The sequence below is a fragment of the Trichechus manatus genome, unplaced genomic scaffold (genome assembly GCF_000243295.1).
Source record: "Trichechus manatus latirostris isolate Lorelei unplaced genomic scaffold, TriManLat1.0 scaffold00007, whole genome shotgun sequence".
Taxonomy (NCBI): domain Eukaryota; kingdom Metazoa; phylum Chordata; class Mammalia; order Sirenia; family Trichechidae; genus Trichechus; species Trichechus manatus.
In genome coordinates, this window is record NW_004443943.1 from 8,885,070 (window position 1) to 8,902,397 (window position 17,328).

The following is a 17,328-nucleotide window of genomic DNA, read 5'->3' on the forward strand; positions in this document are numbered from 1 at the left end:
TGGTTTTTACATAGTCCCTTAATTTCTGTTTATCTGGAAATGTCCTAATTTCACCATCATATTTGAATGAGAGTTTTGCAGGATGTATTATTCTTGGCTGGCAATTTTTTTATTTCAAGGTTTTATATAAGTCATCCCATTGCCTTCTTGCCTGCATGGTTTCTGCTGAATAATCCGAGCTTAGTCTTATTGTTTTTCCTCTGTATGTGACTTTTTGTTTTTCTCGAGCTGCTCTCAGGATGATTTGTTTGTCTTTGGTTTTAGCAAGTGTGATTATGACATGCCTTGGTGATTTTCTTTTGGGGTCTATCCTATATGGGGTTCATTGAGCTTCTTGGATTGCCACCTTTTCATCTTTCATAATATTTGGGTTCTGTCAGCAATTCTTCAATGATCCTCTCTGTGTTTTCTGTTTTCTCCCCCTGTTCTGGAACTCCAATCACTTGCAGATTTTTGCTTTTGATTGTATCCCACATAATTCTCAGGGTTTCTTCATTTTTCTTTGTTCTTTTTTCTGATTTTTCCTCAGAGTTGTAGCCAAGTGTTTGTCCTTTATTTCGCTAATCCTGTCTTCCATAGTTTCAAAACTGCTCTTCAGCCCTTCTATAACACTGTCCATTTCTGAAATCTTGTTGTTTATCTTTTGGATTTCTAATTGTTGTTTCTGTATGATTTCTAGTTGTGAATTTATTTTAGAATTTTGTTTCTGTATTATTTTCTTGATTTCTTCCATTTTTTTGTCTGTAAGTTCCGTTAATTTGTCTATTTTTTCCTCATTTTTGTCTGCTTTTTGCTTCAACTCTTGGATAATTCTGAATATTAGAGATTTGAATTCCCTATCAGGTAGTTCTAGTGCCTTTTCTTCTACTGGAAAGTCATCTGGTGTTTTATTTTGGATGCCTACTGGAAACATCCTGTCTTGTTTTTGTGTATGTTTTGATATTTTCTGCCATCTTCGGGGCATTCAGTAGTTATTTTCCTCACTTATTGATTGTAGATTTGTTTGTTTTTTCCTGCTTTTTGTTTTATTTGGTTATTTCTGAACAGGCGGGCTGTGCGTTCTTTGTTGTTTGTTCGTCTGTGGGCATGATACTTTTCACCTCCTTCTCCAATGGGCAGGGTCAGTCCCTCGGGTATGTTACAACAGGACAGGTCCAGCTGAAGGGGATTTGCTGGGATGGGTTGTTTGTGGCACGTACTAGGGCCAACAGGGTGGACTAGTAATTAGTGTAGGGCAGGTTCCGGTAGGCCGTGCCTGTGCTGCTTGGGAGTGTGATGTTCAGTGCGTGGTGCAGGTATGCAGGAAGGAGGGGGGAGATTGTGATGTGTGGAGCTAAGATGGGTATGGGAAAGATGAGAGCAAGGAGAGAGGAACAGGAGCCAAAAACATACACACAAACAAATAAGAGTGCTAAGGGAACTTGCTATTGGAGTGGAGAGATGAGGGACTGAGAAATGGAGAAAACCGAAAATGAAAAAAAGGATAAAAGAAAAAAATGAATAAATAAAAATCAGAGGAAAAAAAAGAAAGAAAAGCCCCCAAGGACCCCACTGGTACACCTGCTAGGACTGGGAAAGTTGCTTCCAGGCTGTGAAATACAGCCTGGCTAGAAGGCGTGGAGGTGTCACACAGCACCAGGTATTCAGGGGACAGGAAGAGAAGGTAAGTATACAGAGACAAGAAACTGGAAATGAAGAAAGACAAAAAGGGGAAAAGAGAGAGAAGTAAACAAAAACAAACAAACAAAAAAAAAAACAAGAAAAAAGAAATGCCCTCAGGGATGTCACTGTGCGTCCACACAGAGTAAGGGAGTAGCTCCCAAGCAGCACAGTACTGCCTGGCTAGAAGGGGCTCCCAAGCCAAGAAAAGAAAAGGAAAACAAACAAACAAATCAAAACAGAACAAATCAGATCAAACAAACAAACAAAAAAAGCCCCGGGGGTCCCACCAGCATGGTGGCACTGGCCGGGAAGCACATTCACAGTGGAGTGGTGTTGCACAGCCTTTCAGGAAGAAGCAAAGATGGCACACAGAGTCAGGTGTTTGAAAGAAAGGAGGGGGAGGTGGTGAGAGGTAAAGAAGAAATCTAATGAAGTGGAAAAAAGCAATACCAGCAGCCAACAAATGGCACTCAGGGAGCCGGCCAGTGCGGGTGGGTGTAATCCAAGTGACACTGGGGTGAAGCTTGTGTTTCCCAGCCAAGAGTCTTTGGCCACAGGAAGCTGAGGAGGCCGAGTGAGGGTGAAGAGGGGTGGGGGGTGGGAAAGTGTATATTGCTGGTTACCTGTTGTTCTGTCCCTGCTGGAAGCTCCGTGAAGCTGCTTTCTCATACCCCCTGTTTGCTGATCTCTGATAGGAGTCCAAGATGCCAGATCCATGCTGTGGTAGCTGATAGGGGACCTCTGCATGTATCTCTCCATGCTCTCTGTTCTTGGTCAGTTTCTTATTCCATTCAGTGCTTGGCTGAGTTCTTTATCTCTTCATTTGATGCTTGAGGTTTCAGGATTGATGTGTGACTTGTTTGACTTAGTTTTTCAGATCTTTGCTGTGGAGGGTCGGCGTGGTGCTTCTGTCTACAGCACCATGTTCTATTGCTATTTCTTTTTTCTGATGTATTTTGTCACTATTTGCCATACATACAGCTCAGTTTTATGGCAATTTTTGTAACTTTAACCTAAGCACCCTATGTTAATATGTTATTATAAGTTTATTATTTATCAAATAAATGAAATTACAATCTAAAATGGGAAAGTTTTGGTAATGGTAGGAGCCTTATCTTGTCCTTCTTTGATCCTTCTCAAGTGCTTTCATGTAACACAGGATCATTATGATTCTCATTTTAATGAAGCTGTAAGTGAAATTAAATTAAACTGTTATAATCATACTAAAACTAAAACACATACTCTCCTGGGCTTCCTGCATTTGTTCTGTATTTCTTCTGTGTATCATTTGTTTTTCCCATACAAACCATCACCCACTGAGTATTTTGGTGGGCCATCTGTAATACTTTAGAGATTCTAAAGTAATATGGGCTTTCTACCCTAGAAATGTTCAGGAGCAGACAATTTGCAGATCTGGGAGTTTGTGGAGTTTTATCTACTAAGATAAGTAAAATAGTCCTAGCTATCATCAGCTCTGTTCTAGAATCCTTACTTTATTTCTATTTTTGGCATAAATATCTATCAGAAAGAAAAAAAATAGCCCCAGTTTTGAATTTGTTAATAAGGTGCCAGAGGCCTATGACAAAGTGAGACCAAATAACCTAACACCTCCTATATCAAAAGTATTAAGTGCTTTAAACTTGAGGATGGAAGTTGCGCCACCTGTTAGAAAAGGTCAGCCTAGATTAATCTATCCTTTCCATTCACATAATAGCTTATACCTTGGCCATATACTGTGGATTCAACACTTGTAAAAGTGTCAGAATTGGTATCGTTCTTTTGCTCTGCTTTATTTTTTTTTTCCTTTTTCTTACACATTTTGATGTGACTGGCATTATCTCAGTTCAACAAATATGCGCTAAACACCTACTGTTCGGGTACTCTGCCAGATCCAGCCCTCAAGGAACTTGAAAGCTACCAAGTGGCCCCTTAACAAGAAAGTCTTGAGGAAAACACTTAAAATAGGATAAAAATCTTCAAATCTCAATAAGGGTCTTTTCAAAATAAATGGTGCTGAATTATCTTTTTATCAAAACCAACACTGTGGAATTTATTCTTTAAAGTCCTTAAAACTGAAAAGTCTCTTTTTTTCTTTTAATCTTTATAAAGAAATAATATAAACCAAACCCACTGCCGTCAAGTCAATTCTGATTCATAGCAAACCTATAGGACAGAGTAGAACTACTCCATAGGGTTTCCGAGGAGCGGCTGGTAGATTTGAACTGCCAACCTTTTGGTTAGCAGCCATGCACACCGTAGCTCTTAACCACTGTGCTACTGGGGCTACTAAATATCTGAAATATCAAACCCATGATATATCATGGACGCTAAAAGGTAGAGGGTGATGAGTGGCATCTAGGTCCACGAGATCACAGCATTTAATCCAAGTACTGATGAAGGAAGCTAAATAACATCTTCTCAGTACCAAGGCCACTACCACCTACTACTACTACCATACATTTATGTAATATTTAATGTTTCAAGCACTCTTCAATGTACTTTACTTGTAGTAACTCATTCAATTCATACAAGAAGGTTATCCTCATAGTTATCCTCATTTTAGAGCTGAGTAAATTGAAGATCAGACTTAAAATAACTTGGCCCAGATTACACAGATAGTAGAGCTAGACTTTGAACCTACATAATCAGGTTCTACATATCATAATCTTGATCACTGTCTCATACTACAGTCTAACACAGAGTGACAAGGCATTCAAAAATGTTTTCCATGTTAGGTATTTTCACACGTTATTTCCTTATCCAACAGTTATGGAGAATTGGGGTGCATAATTTATTTGTTCTTTGTTCTATTTCAAGAGAAACCAGAGAAGACTAGTTATGTGATGAAATCTAGAGCATTTATAGAAAATATACTACCTAGACTTTGGGTAAAGGAATATTTAAGTTATTTAACTACATGTTCATTAGATCTTAAATATTGCTGTGTTAGAACTACTGTATGCTTAATTGTTTAGTTTGGTATTCATTCAATTTCCTTCTTTGTTTAGCTGTTATCTTCCCTGATTAGTGGATAGGTTTATCTAGAGTTGTAAACAGCAAAGTATGAGAGAATCAATGTCTACAGTTCACATATTTAGATATTTCACTGTAATACATTGAGCTAATCTGTAATTTTAAAAAAAATTCATATTGTTTAGAAATGCAGGGACAGAAGGAGGGAAGAACACACAGGTAGGAGTAATTTATTGTCAATGTTTTTGTTCTCATCTTGGGTGGGGAGTTTACAGGTGTTTATTGCATTATTAATATTATGTGAATACAATAAATGAAAAAACAAAAGAGGCCGTTTTATACCCCCATGATGACAGTGTGTCATGAACCACAGCTATGATAAAATTAAACTAATTCTGTGCATCTGGAATCCAAAAAGAGAAAGTCTTATGTATATAACTAGAATTATAATTTGTATGTAAATTATAATTAGGAATTGAGCGTTTAAAATTAAAATTAACTAATTTTGAAAAGTAATCCAGATTAAGTTTTTAAAGCAAATTAATATTTTAAAAATATGTTCTTCATTGTCATTAATACTGAATCCAGTGAATTGAGCTTACTTAAATAATAATTAAAAAGGTATAATAGGAATATTGTTATTGTTAACATTGATTTTAAATAAAACATAACAGTATAAGTATCTGAGGAGAGTTTGATAAATGTTATGACCCACATCTTTACTATATGAGCATATTTTTATTGAGCAATTGTAATTATAAAAAAGTTTTACTATTGCTGATATGCAGTCTTCCTCTTATATATGAAATGTATAATGTATGACATGCCTTCATAATAGTATGCTTTCTTCCTCTTAACAACATAACAAAGAGGTATGTATCTGATTATGTCTTTAAGTTAACAGCCAGAAAGCTCAAATTTTAATTTAAACACTGGCAAAAACATTGATCTTTATCATCATTGTACCTCTGGCCTGCCTTCACCTGGTTCTGTAGGTTAGTTTCTGATTTCTTTTTTCAAAACTGATGTCTAGATTTTCATAGAAGTCACTTCAAACGCTTTATTCAATAAAAACATGAATAAATACATGTTTCTTATAAATAAAATAAAAATTGATAGACAGCATATAATTACGGGGATATAGTTTTTGACCAGAATATATCACTCTCTAGTTATAACAGTAAAAAATACATTTATCGTCATATAGCATATTAGTAATGCCTGTTTATAAATGCAGCCATCCATATGTTTAATCAACTTAAAACATATTTCAAAGAACTTAAACTTAGCTACATGAATGATAGAGTAATGCAGTTAGTTACAGAATTTTTGGACACGTTTGCCACTTTGTCTAATTAAGAGGATTAGTAATTAACATTTAATTCTGCTTTATGTTTTCAAAGGGCTTAGCTCATTAATGATTATAAATTTCCCTGGCATCTCTGCAATTATCATCATCCTCAATTTTATAGATGAGGGAATTTGCAGAAGAAAGTTAAGTGCTTGGAAGGGATTTTGAACCCACAGGGCTTCAGTTAGAAGACTTGCCCAGGGCAGTGCAAGGAATTGGTGAATTGCATTCACCCTAGAAAAAGAAGGCAAGAAGTTTGTCCTCTAACCAAATCATTTGAATTGCAGTATAGAGTAATAGTTTAGTCTTGAAGTTTGCGGTTAGATAGATGAGTGCTCAAAAACCAGCTTCACTGGTTATATAACCTTTAACAAGTTACTGTATTAGGGCTCTCCATAGGAACAGAAGTAATAGGATTTGTTTTTGTTCATATTCCAATGGGATATGGCTTCTTTTGGTTCTCTTTCTTTGGAGAACGCTATTCTCTCTCTCTCTCTCTCTCTCGTATACCTGTGTACTTCTATCTAGCATGGTTAATCCTGTGTGTCAACTGGACTAGGCTATGGTTCTCAGTGATTTGATCAAACACTTGTCTAGTTGCTGTCATAGATTAGTATCATATGGTTAAATAAATTGACTTTGAGTAGAGCAGATTATCTTCTATAATGCAATGTAATGACCTTCCATACTGAAATCTAATGTAATTAATTAGTAGATGCCATGCCAATGTAGGGTGGATCCTAAACCTAATCACATCTGAGTGATAAAAGAACAGAATAAACCCAGAGACACACACATGTGAAGATCATCTACAAGCAAAGAAATTCCAAGAATCCCTGGCAGACAACAGAAACTAGGAGAGAGTCTCACAAAAGGAATCAACATGGCTGAAACCCTGATTTGGTTGTTTAGCCTTTAGAGCTGTGAGAAAATAAATTTATGTTCTTTAAAGCCTACCACCTGTGGTATTTCTGTTACAGAAGCACTAGGTAACTAAGATGTTATCTATCTATTTATCTGTCTATCATCTATTTATCTGTCTATCTATCTGTCTATCTATTGATACATTTTAAGGGATTGGCTCACACAGCTGTGGGGACTAGCAAGTCTGAACTTAATAGGCCAGGGTGTAAAGTCAGGCAGGATTTCTACATTACAGTCCTGAGGCAGAATTTTCTCTTTGTGAAACCTTCGTCTTTTGCTTTTAATGCCTTCGACAGATCGGATAAGGTCTATCCACACTGTTGAGGGTCTGCCTTACTTTGAACAAACTTACTGTAAATGTTAACCACATCTACAAAATACCTTCACAGTGATATCTAGGCTAGTGTTTGACCAAACAACTGGGCACCATAGCCTAGCCAAAATGACATATAAAATTAGCCATCAGAGTGCCTTTTGAGTTTTAGTTTCCAAATTTATGATGTGGGGATAATCATAGTACCTGTGTCATGGGATTTTTGTGTAGATTAAATGAAATGGTACTTTGCACAAAACTGAGAACATAGCAAACATTTGATAAATTTGGGTAGTGTTAATCTGATGACAGTAATGATGATTATCAGACAGACTAGACTGGATTCGAGCTGGTAAGTGAAACCTCAATAGAACTCTTTTTTGTTCAGACCAAAATGTGGAGAACTGTATTGTTTAGAGATCCCAAAAGATGAGGAATAGTGGACTAAGATCAGCAGTTGACTGTCAGGACAGCAGTTAAGCACCAGTCTTTTTCATCAGCAAAATTATTCTTAGAGAGTGAAACATGGTGACGGAAGTTTAGTACCTGAGAAAGGATGTTTAGAACGTTTTGTGTCTGTAAAGGAAGGTGTAGCTGAGAATCTGGTTTCTGAGAGTCCATGTAAGCATAAGCTTTCAATAATGACATTCTATCTCTGTTCTCTGGATAATTATTTACCTCAGGGAGAGTCAACAAAGCCATTACAAATAATCCACTAAGGCTGTGGGATCACCATTTCTCAGTTGTGCCCAAAGAGCTACTCATATTACTGATTGGATAGTCATAGGAGGATCATTATCACTTTGGCAGTAGTAGGTGATAAAGTTAAAACATTAGGAAAGAAATAGTTATCTGATGCTGTAAAATAACTTTAAAAAGATGAAAACAGTTCTGAATTAATTACAAACTAAGCATGCTAAGAATTTGAACTATTGCTGTGCAGTTTGTTTTCCTAGTTGTGTGATATGAGAGAAAAATGGACAGTAAAAATACATTTCAGCAATGTTATGATGTTATGACTAATAGTCATTTTTCTGTATCAGACCAAATCATTATATAGCTTGGTATATATTTTCTATACTTGTAGTGGCATTCAATTACAATGGATCCAATTTACAATGGTCAGTCTGGATAGCTTTGAAGAAGAAAGATGGTTAATACCTGAAGTTCAAGAATGTTCAAGTCCTAGTATTTTACATTTTTCTCATTATAAATTTGTTCCATTTGCTCCTTGTAGAAGCATATATATGCAAGAGACCTGAAACATATACAGTAGCCTCAGCTGCCTTTAACTGAAAGCAGGCAGAAGGAGGCAAAAATAGTGTTCTTCAGTGTGTTCATTTGCTCTTGCAAACAAACAGGGTAGCCAATAAGACATAAATCATCAAAGAGTCAGGAAGCTTTATATCCATTACAGGGTATAATGGTTTAAAGTAAGGAAAATTGCTACAAAATTCATAAAAATAGATGAAAGAGTAATAGATCATTGTCTTCACAATGTGAAGTGATGTATAATTATTTATCATCTGAGTATCTCGTTGTTGCTGTTGTTAGTTGCTGAGTTGATACTGTTATAAAATTTATATTTGCCAATCAGTAAGGGTTTACTTAAAAATGATTACTTAACAATAAGGATGTCAAAAATCACTGGAGATAAAGATAAAACTACTTATGAATCAAAATATCACTTTCAAGTGCCTGAAAAGCATTTATTTACATATAATTGATATGCTAATATAATAGTAACTTATATTATGATAACCTAGCAGTTTATAAAATATGGTATAAACTCACCTTTGATCTTCAACAAAATCCTAATTATAAGTATGGAGCCTTTATATCTATATTCGATGTCTATGTCTATCCCTAATTTACAGATGAGAAAATGGAAGTACTAGAATTTTAATTGGTGTTCCTAAGGGAAAATCCAGAGTTAAAATTCCCATTCTAGTGTTATTTTTTTTTTTTTTTTACAACATTTGCCATTATTGGCTTAAGATGATTTTCCCCATTCATCTAATGAGGCCTATCCTTCAAGTTGTCTAAACCAAAAAAAAATAAAATAAAAACAAAGAAACAAACTCGCTGCCATTAAGTTAATGTAGAAGAATATGTAATATTGCTTTAAAAAAATACTGATTAAATGATTTCAGATTGTCTATTTTTCTGAGAGGAGTAAGGAGATTAGTCTGTGAAATTGTCTGCATGGAATTGCCTAAGCCATAGAGTTATGATTAAATAGACCATTCACTTGTAAAAAACTGCAAGAACTGGCAGCTGATGAGAAGCATTACTGGTCAGGTTGTTTTCTATTGAAAACCATTTAAATTAATGGATCGATGTTAAAAAACGCAAACTTTTTACATTTGCATGATTTATCCTATGAAAACTTATATCCCTGGCCTCAATATTTCTTTCTATTTTATTATAGACATATGATTGGTTTTAATGTTCTTTATACTCATGTTTGCACTTTGATTAATGTACAAAATAGAGTGATTGATAATTTTATCATCCCATTTTAATCACTCATAGAGATCCACAATTTCTAATTAGAAGTGCATCCCCTTTAATTATAAAGTAGATATTGATTCTGTATAGGAAAATGTAAATAAATATTGAAATTATGGAGAGAGAAGTGGTAATCTATTAATTTATGGCAGGTGCTTCATGATAACTTGCTAAAAGGATTCTAAATGACTAATAATGTTTTATAGATACGTTAATGCAATTGTATATTTAAACTATCAAAATCTAATATCTGCATACAATTTTAAATATGACTTTTAGATCATTAGTGCAAGTATCTACCAGTGACTCTTTTTCATCATATCACATTGAAGTCACTATTCTTGGATAGTTTCTGCCTATGTATTTCCTACTATATTAACTCTCTAAGCCTCAGGCCTCATTTTTAAATTTAATAAGTGTATTTTTGGCTGGCTGACCTGTGCCCCAGATACTGTTAAGACTAAGTTTATTAGTTTTAGCAAGTAAAAATACAGGATGCCCAATTAAATTTGAATTTCAGATAAACCACAAATATTTTTTATTTTAAACATGTTCCCTTATTTTAACTGGCAGCCCTAGTTGTGGCCCATAATACTTCCAATTCCTCTTTATCCTTCCAGACTAAAAACTGTATCTTCTGTACCAATTAATGTGCATGATGACCTTAGTTTTATAACTAAAAGAGAAGAGTCGTGTTGATCAAGGGAATTATAAGAGTGCTCAGGAGGATAGAAAAAAACAAAACAAAACCCGTTGCCGTCGAGTCAATTCTGACTCATAGTGGCCCTATAGGACAGAATAGAACTGCCCCCATAGGGTTTCCAAGAAGCAGCTGGTGGATTTGAACTGCTGACCTTTTGGTTAGCAGCCCTAGTTCTTAACCATTATACCACCACAGGTACCAGAAGGATAGAGTGGGAGATAAATCCTCTTTTCCCAACCCTCTTGGGATTATAGAAAGTGAACACCAAAATTTCTAGAACTGGTATTCATTGTAAATGGGATGAGACTCGTGAGACTCTGCTAGTTTTATGGTGTAGTGCTGCATTAGAGAAGAAACCTTTCTCATTGCTTCTGCATGAGACCTAGGAACCCTCTCAAGCACCACTGGAATGAGAAGCCATGGACTTCTCTGCCACAGCACCATTACTGTGGTCACAGCACAGACACTGGTTTTTAGAGGCAGTGGTCCGCACTCCTCAGTGGCTTCTTTAGGCAAAGGACAAGGGTAAGCAGAAACTTAATAATAACAAATGATAATGATAATAATAAAAGAACAAAGACCGGATTGGGGCCCCATATGAAGTTGAATGAGTAATTAACTTCTATTGGATGGCAAAATTTAGGTCATTTAGGTCTGAGATACACATTCGAGTCACTGAAAATAAATAAGCCATATTTTATACCAGGGTTTATCAACCTTAGTACTATCGACATTTTGAGCTGGATAATTCTTTGTTTTAGGGGGGTTTTCTGTGCTAGACAGGTTTTTTTTTTTTTGATTGTACTCTAGATGAAGGTTTACAGAAAACACTAGATTCTCATTAAACAGTACACATACTGTTTTATGACATTGGTTAACAACCCCACAACATGTCAACACTGTCCCTTCTCGACCTTGGGTTCCCTATTACCAGCTTTCTTACCCCTCCTGCCTTCTAGTCCTTGCCCTGGGCTGGTGTGCCCCTTTAGTCTGATTTTGTTTTATGGGCCTGTCTAATCCCTGGCTGAAGGGTGAACCTCAGGAGTGACTTCATTACTGAGCTAAAACGGTGTCCAGGAGCCATACTCTTGGCGTTTCTCCAGTCTCTGTCAGGCCAGTAAGTCTGGTCTTTTTTTGTGAGTTACAATTTTGTTCCACATTTTTCTCCAACTCTGTCTGGGTGCATCTTATTATCCCTGTCAGAGCAGCTGGTAGTGGTAGCCAGGCACCATCCAGCAGTACTAGACTCAGTCTGGTAGAGGCTGTGGGTAGTTGTGGTCCATTAGTCTTTCGGGCTAATCTTTCCCTTGTGTCTTTAGTTTTGTTCACTCTCCCTTGCTCCCGATAGGGTGAGACCAGTGGAGTATCTTAGATAGGATTTTTTAAGCATCCCTGGCCACTACCTACAAGATACCGATAGCACCCCCAACCAGTTGTGACAAAAAATGCCTCCAGACTTTGCTAAATGTCTCCTAAAGGCAAAATCTGTCCAAATTGAGATCCACTGTTCTATACCCAAGATCACAAAGGTTTGGAACATCTTGTTTATAAATGTTTGAATTCTTCTCATGTCTCATGTCATCTTTTGGTCCCTTGTGTGTTTTGTGGTAGATTTTAGTGTAATTTTTCCTTTAGTTTCTAGGGCTTTAGCCTTGTTATGCAGAAGCCCATACACTGAGCCATTTGGACGGATGCCGGCTAAATTAAATTAGCTTTAATTAATCTTTTATTAACACCTTAACCAATTCAAGTAACAAAATAACTTATTGTCCACTTTTCAAAGCAATTGTAGCATCTAATATTTGCACTTATGTCCATAAAACAAAAGCAATATGTTAAGATAATAGTAAAGTTTAATATTTTTTTAAAAGCAAACAAATAACTCTCCCATAACACTGATGTAGTCAACAGTTGAAAATGAGATTGATAGGGTTAATTTGAATCTGGATAGATACATACCTATTAATGTATATTTCTCTGAAAATTATCTTTTTTCTGTAAAGAGTTTTATTCATTCTCTACTTTTGCTATTACTTATTTCAAAAACTAGTGTAGCATTGAAAATGATTCTTCTCATGATTATTTCATACAGGGTCAAGTCATAAACAATAAAACACCACAGAAATTATCTTAGATGGTTTACTTTTCTAAAAATACAGCTGATTGTCTACTTAGCCATTTCTAGAGTCATTCTTTTTAATTTCTATTTAGCTTCATAGAATCCAGTGAAAATCATGAGGACAGAATGTACATTATACATATGCACAATATTATGCTCATTTCTGGACCTCAGAGGAATTGATGACTCTCAGGTTAAGGACCCCAGCTCCAAAGAATTAGGTAAGCAAACTACCTCACTATTATTATCACCTAAAAAACAAAAAAAAAGGGGGAGGGGAATATTTCCCCTTTCTTGATGGAACTTAGGTTTCTCATCTATTAGAGCTCATGAACCTCAGCAATGTATGGTCTACACTAAACCATCCATAAGTATCGTGTGCAAAATTTCTGGAGCATGTACTCAGTGAAAACCGCTGGTACTGGGAAAGAAACACATTTTCTACAGGCAGTGGAAGGTGGTGGAAAATCCGCAGATTTGCCTACTAGAATGTAATATAGCTTTTGATCGATAGATGTTCATGCCCAGTTGATGAGCTTCCAGGGAAGATCTTAATGGTTAACCCATTCCATATTGGTTAAAGGGGAAATGTATTGATACCCCAATAATATTCTCACATGGTTCCATGAATAGACATTTATGGGCACGTTTACTACAATGTTGTTTGGGATGACAAGAAGTTGGAAGCAATTTGGATGTCCATCAGTGGCAGAGCAAACAGAGCACATGTGGTGAATATATACCAGAGGAAGCTATGTAACAGTTAAAAAATACACCCATACATACATACATAACAAAATGTAGGGACCTTAAGAACAGGATACAAGGAAAAGATTAGTCCAGAGGACTAATTGTCCACAGCTACCAAGGCCTCCACCGGACTGAGTCCAGTACAGCTAGATGGTGCCCGGCTACCACCACTGACTGCTCTGACCAGGATCACAACAGAGGGTTCTGGACAGAGCTGGAGAAGGATGTAGAGCATAATTCTAACCCACAAAAAAGAAGACCAGATTTACTGGCCTAAAGGAGACTGGAGAAACCTCGAGAGTATGGCCCCCAGACACCCTTTTAGCTCAGTGGTGAAGTTAGCTCCGAGGTTCACTGTTCAGCCTGGGAGTGGGCAGCCCCGTAAAACCAAATGAGACTAACGAGGTACAGGAGTCCAGTGACAAGGGCCAGAAGGCAGAAGGGGACAAGGAAGCTGATGATAGGGAACCCAAGGTTGAGTAAGGATATTGTTGATGTGTTGTGAGATTGTTAACCATTGTCATAGGGCAACATCTGTAGTAACTGTTAAATGAGAAACTATTTTGTTCTGTAAGCCTTCATCTTAAGTGAGAATAACAGCACAATTCGAAGAGCGTAGTCAATGTCACTGAACTGTGTATGTAGACATTTTTGAAATGGTGTATCTTTGGCTATGTGTATTTTCACCAAAAAAAAAAAGGTTGAGAATTTAGGGGGTTAATATGTTGTGGGGTTGTTAACCAATGTCATAAAACAACACGTGTACTACTGTTTCCTGAGAAACTATTTGTTCTGTAAGCCTTCACCTGAGTACAATAAAATATAAAAAAAAATAAAAAATAAAAAAAAAATAAAAGGAAAAAAAAATGTAGGGACCTTAAAAGCATAGTACTGAGTGAGAAAATGTTAACATAGTGAAGTATAGAACAAAATCTAATTTATATAAATTAAAATGTATGCCTGTGAAACAATACATGTCTGGCAGGTATATCTATGAACAAAAAGACACGAATTGGATGTTTAAGAATGGTGGTCTGAGAATAAGCAGTCCTGGTGGCAAAGTGGTTAAAGTGCTTGGCTGCTAACTGAATGGTCAGTGGTTTGAACCCATCAGCTGCTCCATGGAAGAAAGATACGGCAGTCTGTTTCCTTAGAGATTTACAGCCTTGGAAACCCTATGGGGCAGTTTTACTCCATCCGACAGGGTCACTATGAGCTAGAATCGACTCAGTGGCAATGGGTTTTGTTATGGTGGGTCTGAGAATGAAAAGGTGGATGAGGACAAAAGGACATTGATTAAAAAAAGTGTTAATTACAAATTCTTAGTTGAGTGTTTGCTGCCCTGATTGCAAATATTTTTGACATGTTTATCATTCACTAATATCTCCGTCCAGAAGCAGTCATTGAGTGCTACTTTTTGCCAGGTCCTACAATAACAACAGTGATTTTACTAGGTGCTGAGATGCAAAAAAAAAAAAAGCACAAAATGGAGCTTCTGCTTAGAACCTTGAGAGAAAGTCACTTAAAGAGGTCATATCGAAATGGAGACCAAGTACAATTATAGGGATCATCAGAACAAAGGCAGCTAGGATGGAGGCTGAGGGATTCTAAGGAAGTATGGAAAAATCAAGGTTAACTTCCTGGAGGAGATGATGGCTGAGGTGTCTCCATCATAATCCCTTTGCAGTGCAGATGGTCCCTGATTTACGACATATTCTAGTTAAAACCAACCACACTTACGACCATCTTTTTTTTTTTAATGGTTTGTCTTTTTTTAATGTATGTATCAAATATGTCTGTAAGTTTATACGTAATGTTTCCAACCCCTAAAGACAAATAAAAATCAGATTTATAAAAAAGACAATGAAAACTAAAGGAAAAAATTAAAAATAAATAAAAAAGTTTTTCAACTCATGTCAGAAATGACTTACAAGGAAGTCATCTGAATGGGACCCCATAATTCCTAAGTCGGAGACTACTGGTGGTTTGAAAATTCAGTTATTCTTAAGGTGAGCATATCATTCATCTACTGATAAATCTAAAGTCCATTTATACTTCTTTTTCTGGTTATTGTTTCCCATCTTAAAAGTGAATTTGAATTTGCACATTTATGATACTAATACAATCCAATGCCTTTGTTGAATTCTCTTTTCCTATTTAAGTTATAAATTTGATAAATGGATATAAAAATAAACAAACATCTCCATAATTCATATCTGCCATATTTTAAAAAAATCTATTAATTAAAAAAAATATTGCTTATGTTCACAAAACACAGTTTGGAAAAATAATATATCTTAAAATTAGAAGAACATGAACAGCTTTTTAAGATTAGATTTTATTTTCACATAGAATAAAACTAAAAATCAAAGCAGTGAAAGCACCATTGGTATAATTCAACTAAATATAATAAATGACACTTAACAATATTGTGCTCCAGGTCATCTGAGCTTTCAATCCAGTTTTATTTTATAAAGTTAAGCAATTTAGAAGATTAAATTGTTCTGGTCATCAAATTATGGGTTACTTAAATCTTACCTGCTTGGGTTCCTAAGGTTCAACAAGGTTAAGAAACATATTTTGGTGTCTTTTTACTTGCAGCTCATTATCGTTTTACTCCCAGCACCAGAAAGTATCTCATGCACTAACCCTTTTTTACCCATACCATACTTTGATTAAAAGATTGAGTTTAAAAAAATATCATATTGTACACAAATAACACACACAATATACGGTTTTGGATACTGCCCAACCCCCGGAGGTTATTTTTGTAAGCACGCTGTACCAATATTTTTTTACATGTTGCTGATGTCAATTTTTTTTGTTAATTTCTGTCCAACGGATTTAATATTAAATCTTCATCTTGGTACCTGTTGATGGGGAGGTTTGGTTCCAAGCAGCAGACCCTCACCACCCTACCCTCAAGTTTCTAAAACATTCCCTCTCCAGGGAGGATTCCCTCCCTGCTCTGCGAACTGCTTTTTCCACTACAGGAAGAAACAATTTTTTCCACCCCCGACACAACCATCACCAGGGTGTCGGGCCCCAGTCCAGGAAGTGCGCAGGTCTGCTCACTCTGAGCTGGAGAGGACAGTCGGGTGGGCGAGACTGGGGCTGTGCAGCCGGGCTCATCCCCGCCCCGCCCACAGTCCTGCTGGCCGGCCACTGCTCTCGGGCCCTGTGAATCTCCTGCCCAGGCGGATGCCTCGGAGTGGGTGTGAGAGCTACAGGCACAGAGGGTCGCGCGTTCCTTGCTCAGATAACACAGGTCTGACTGGCCACCTGGGGGCCCTGCAGGGCTGGGGCAGTGCATGCCCATATCCCCACCCTCCTGCCGCCAGGCTTCAAGTGGCGCTGACACCACAGGACCTGGGCACTGGGACGAGTCTTTGCTCTGGCTGTAGCAGCCCGGCGCGCAGCTCGCCACCCGACCCTCCACCTGTCTTGGGCGCGATGTACCTGGGCGCAGATAGGCCACAAGGAGTTCCACCACTCTCAGGTCCAGCCGCAAACTGCCCCAGAGCAAACGCACGGTTTCAATTGCATTTTCCGACTACCCTGGTAGTACCAAACTTGACCAATGGCTTATACCTTTATTACACAAATATGATCAATAGTAACATTTTCATAATATTGGATTAGGGTGAATGAGACCGAAATTCACTTCTGGAAATGTCACAAGACATGAGCGGTGTATGCATGGGTGCGCAATGCCAGAACTCTTTAACGTAATTTTGTCATTTCTAACCATTATACGTGTGTGCCCACGTTATTTACGTGGCGCACAATTTGCGGAAAAAGTAGGGTAGACCTCCCTCTTCCCGGGATTGCAGACATTCAACAGTTACTGAATTGATTACTGTGAAAAGATCTTCCATTATTTTTATTTTTGTGTGCAACACATTAGCAGATCTACATTCTAATTCAATTTATGAATGTCGCTAGATATAGGTTGTGCAGATTGATCTTCCAGGTGAATTTTACATTAGACTATCTGTACGATGAATTTTTCTTTTTTTTTT